The sequence below is a fragment of the Elephantulus edwardii genome, unplaced genomic scaffold (assembly GCF_000299155.1).
Source record: "Elephantulus edwardii isolate Elephantulus edwardi_28Jun2011 unplaced genomic scaffold, EleEdw1.0 scaffold00040, whole genome shotgun sequence".
Lineage (NCBI taxonomy): Eukaryota > Metazoa > Chordata > Mammalia > Macroscelidea > Macroscelididae > Elephantulus > Elephantulus edwardii.
Genome location: NW_006399790.1, coordinates 19038008 through 19043022, shown reverse-complemented (window position 1 = coordinate 19043022; position 5015 = coordinate 19038008). Strand labels below are relative to the sequence as shown.

Genomic DNA, 5015 nt, shown 5'->3' with positions numbered 1-5015 from the left:
TTTTTTTTTAAATATACAGCAAGTTTCTTTGATGAATGCTGCTGGCAAGCATTATCCAAGAGCTACAAGATGGGAAAGGAGCTGTGATGGCCAAGGAAGCTCTCAGGGCTACATACAGTCTCACACAGGAAAAGGCACAGGGCTCTGGGGACACAGGAAGGGCTGCCCTCAGCCGTTCAGCACCACTTGGACGAGCTCTTCATAGTTGATACAACCATTGCTGTCCTCATGCCCTGTCACCAGCATCTCTACTTCTTCCTCTGCCATCTGCTCACCCAGTGTGACAAGGACATGCCGGATTTCAGCGCCCATGACAGTGCCATTCCCTTCCTTGTCAAACCCCCGAAGGCCTTCAACACAGCCCTTATAGGTGCCCTGCTCCTTGTTCTTGCCCACAGTTTGCAGCGTGGGCAGGAAGTGTGCACAATCCTGGACCTTTACATTCATTTCAGCCCTCTAGGACCTTGAGCACCTCGGCGTTGGTGGGGTTCCGGCCCAGGGCCCTCATTACACCTCCGCAATGACTGTACAGGATCTTTCCATCACCTGTTTGGTCAAACAGCTCTAAGGCCTCCTTAAACTCTGCTGTCTGGTCTCCGGTGAAGTCACACATCTTCATCACTCAGGTATTTTCCTGAAGTAATGGCCTAAGTCTTTTCTGTATCTTGGCTGATTTTTCTCTCTTGCAGTTCAAGTAATTGTTGGATGAAGTGTTAAAGTTTTTAGGTATAATACTGCATTTCTCTCTATTTCCTTATGCCTCTATCAGACTTTAGTTCACATATTTTGCAACTTACTTATTTGGTGCATGAACATCTAAGGTTTCTTTGTGTTCTAGTAAGCTGTTTCTTTTGCCTTTATGAAGTACATTCTTTTTCCTGGCAGTTTTTTCCTCTGAAGTCTGTTTTATTTGTTGCTAACAGTCTAGAATGTTTTTATTCAGTGTTTGGATAATATATCTTTCCCCAACAATGTAGATAGTATATAATTGGTTTCTAGTATTTATCTTTGCTTCAGTGTTCATATGGTTTTCAAACCTTTCCAAATTATTGAGGAACAGTGATGCTAGTTTGAAGACTGACTCAGGTCATAGTTGTTCTAATTACTAGCTATGCACCTGAGACCTGGACAATGAATAAGGATGACAGAAAAAGAACTGACACCTTTGAGGTGTGGTGTTAGAGAAGAGCACTGAACATTCCATGGATGCTTTTTGGAGGCCAGAATGATGAGGCTTTGCTTCATATAATTTTGAAACATTACTAAGAGGTGCTATTACTTGGAGAGGGACATAATGTTGGGAAGGGTGGAGGGTGGGGGAGGGAGAGGGAGACCTTCAACCAGGTGGATTGACATGGTGACTGCTGCAGTGGGCTCTTGTGTGTCAGGAAGAGTGAGGATGGTGCAGGACAGGTCTGGGTTCAGATCTTTTGTTCATAGGGTCACTATGAGTTATGTTAATCTTATATATTTAGAACATTTATATATCAGTTATCTATTAATGATAAGACTGAAGTCTACCATTTTGTTATTTAGTTTCTATTTGTTCACTCTGTTCTCATTTCTCTATTCCTCTTCCTTTTCTTTCTGTGAGTTTCTGGAATGTCGTTTAGAGTCTCACCTTGATGATTTTATAGTGTTTTTTTGCTTTGCCACTTTGTACAGTTTTCCTTTAGTTGCTATAAGCTTAACAATATACAAATATAACTTATTACAGTTTTTTTAAAATGCCATTTTACCATTTTGAGTGAAATATAGAAATCTTACTTCCATTTATGCCTCGTTATCCTCCCACATTTAAATGCAATTATCCTAAGTATTTCTTTTACTTACATTAAGTGCTACATCAAATGGTGTTCTAATTTTTACTTCAACTATCAAATATTATTTAAAAACTCATGAGTATAAGGATATTCCATTATATTAATTTTTACCCATTCCATTATTCTTTTTTTGAAGTTTCATGTCTTCTGTTATTGTTTCATTCCTTTTTGAAACTTTAGCCATTCTTTAAGGGTAAGTTTGAATTGTAACAAATTTCCTTAGATTTCTTTCATCTGAGATACTTTTGTTTTTCATTTCTGAAAGATCATTTTGGTAGACACTGAATAGTAGTTGATAGTCCTTTTCTTTTACCGCTTATCATTACTATTATTATTGGCAATTTTTCTATGACCTCCATGAATTCAAATAAGAAATCTATTATCCCTCAAACAAGATCTTCACCTCTAGATAATAGATAATAGATAATTCCTTGTTTGCTGCTTTCAAGGTTTCGTTTTCTTGTCTTTACATTTCATAATTTAATTTTGATGTGACTGTGCATGCCAGGAATAAATACCACATCGATACCTTTTTAATCTAATATGTGAAGCAGATCATCTGGAAAGCTAGGCTCTATAAGGAGGAATGTGGCATCAGGATTGGAGGAGGACCCCTCAACAACCTGTGTAATAAAGATGATACAACTTTACTTGCTGAAACTGAGAAGGACCTGAGGCATTTGCTACAAAAGATCAAAGACTGCAGCTTCAATCCAATCAATATGGATTGAAGCTCAACATAAAAACAAAACAAAACACCAGCACCACACACACACAAAAAAAAACACCAAACCAAAAAAAAAAACAAAAACCACAAAGATTCTCAGCACTGGGATAATTAGCGGTGTCATGATAGAAGGGAGTGAGATTGAAATTGTTAACAGCTTCAGCTTTCTTGGTTCCACAATCAACACTCTTGGTACCAGCAGCCAGGAAATCAAAGGACAAATTGCATTGGAAAAACTGATGTCAGGGACCTTTCCAGAGTGCTAAAGATGTCAGTCTAGAGACTAATTTGCACTTAATCCAGACCATGGTCTTCACAATTACTTGCTATTGATTAGAGAACCGGATGACGATTAAAGATGATAGAGTACCTTTGAGTTGTGGTGCTGGAGAAGAGTCTTTAATATACCATGAACTGCTGAGAGAATAAACAAGTCTGACCTGGAGAGACTGAAACAAGGCTTCTCTTTGGAGGCAAGGATTTTGAAGCTCCATCTGACATACTTTGGGCGTGTTGCAAGGAGGGACCAGTCCTTGGAAAAGGAAATCATGCTTGGAAGGGTGAAGAGACAGTGCAAGAGGGGAAGACTTTGGATGAGATTGATTGGCTCAGTGACTGGAGTAATGGGGGTAGGTGTGTTGAAGACAATGAAATTGACTCAAGATAGAGGAGGGTTGGCACACAACAACCACAACTTCACTTGGATTTTTTTAAAAGTTTATAATATTTGGAGTCTGCTTAGCTTTTTTAATCAGCTAGTTTCCTTTTTATCATATTTGTAAAGTTTTTAGGCATTATTTCTTAAAAATGTCTTTTTTAAAAGAGCTCCAACTTCTCTCTCTTCTGGGACTCTGAATATACAAATAAAGGTATTTTGCTATAATCTCATGGATCTATTCATTTAAATGACCATCCTTGCTCATTTATTATAGTCTATTTTCTTTATATTGTTCGATTTGACTAAATGCCACTGATCTCTCTTTAAATTCACTGCTACTGCCACTTTATTATTAATCCTATTTAACAATTTTTATTTTTATTATTATACTTCTCAAAAGGTTATATACTTTACATTTGCCTCTTTCTCATAACATCTGGGGTTTTGTTGGAACATGAGTTTTCTTCTCATGCTGAATGGTGGACTAGGGGATTCTACATATAGGTATTTTTTTGATACTGAGTTAATGACCCTTCAGGTAATAGGGTTGCAAGCATTAAGTGGTGGATGGAGGATAAAAAAACTCCCTGTGTCTCTACTGGGAATCTGAGTTCAATTCTGTTTTGAAGTGACTCAGTTTAACTTATCTTCTTTTGTTTTTGTGTATGTGTGTGTGTGTGTATATATATATATATATATATATATAATACAACATCTAATAAGGTAATCTAATAAAGAACTTTTTTCTATGGGAGGGATCATATTATATAGTGCAGGCAAGGCAGGGCTTAACTTTCAGTCTTGTTATATGAATTAGAAGTGTAAAATTTAACTCCATTTATCAAATTGTTACAACAATTTTTATACAGGTTTTTCTTTAGGACTTATTATCTCACAAACTTAGGACACATTAGAATAAACTCAACAAAAGTGATAGAATCTTGTGATGACAGTTCATTTGATCTCTTTATAAAATAGACAATCAATAAACATTGTTCATCACATAGCTGATCAATTTCTTAGAAAACATTCTTTAGACAAAAATCCCATTAAAGTGATCTCAGTTGTTCTTACTTGTGATTCCATTGAGTTTTCCTTTGTTAACTCTGTGTGGTTACACAGTAGCTCACAAACTGGTATGTATCTTAGTGTATGTAAGACTATTTAACCACAGAACAAAGAGTGGTCATTTTGATTTCATGACACTATTAACAAATATGAAGAAATTAACAAATATCAAGATTGGAGGAAGACTCATCAATTACCTGTTTTCTGCAGATGACACAATATTAATTGCAAAAAATGAAGAAGACTTCAAGCACTTGGTGCAGAAGAGTAAATGTCAACATCATAAAAACAACAACCTCACCAATGACCAATAGGCAATATCTTGATGATGTTGTTGTTGTGGTTATGTGCCGTCCAGTTGCTTGTGACTCATAGTGACCCTGTGTACAACAGCTCTAAACTCTGCTCTGTCCTGTGCCAATCTCATTGTCTTCGACACACTCATCCCGATTGCCCCAGTGACTGAATCAATCCACCTCCCAGAGGGCCTTCCCTCCTGTGCCTGCCCTCCACCCTCCTAAGCATGATATCCTTCTCCAAGGACCAGTCTCTCCTTACAACATGATCAAAGTATGTCAGACTAAGCCTCAGAATCCTTGCCTCCTAGGAGCAGCCTGGTTTAACGCTCTCCAGGGTGAATATGTTTGTTTTCTTAGCAGTCTGTGGTACCCTCAACACTCTTCTTCAACACCTAAGCCCAAAAGCATCAATTCTCCTTCTATCCTCCCTGGTCATTGTC

At 37.6% G+C, this 5015-nt stretch overlaps 1 pseudogene; it reads right to left on the bottom strand.

Annotated features, from left to right (window-relative positions):
* Positions 1–168: 168 nt before the first annotated feature.
* On the bottom strand, positions 169–583 carry LOC102874944 (annotated as a pseudogene).
* Positions 584–5015: the final 4432 nt, after the last annotated feature.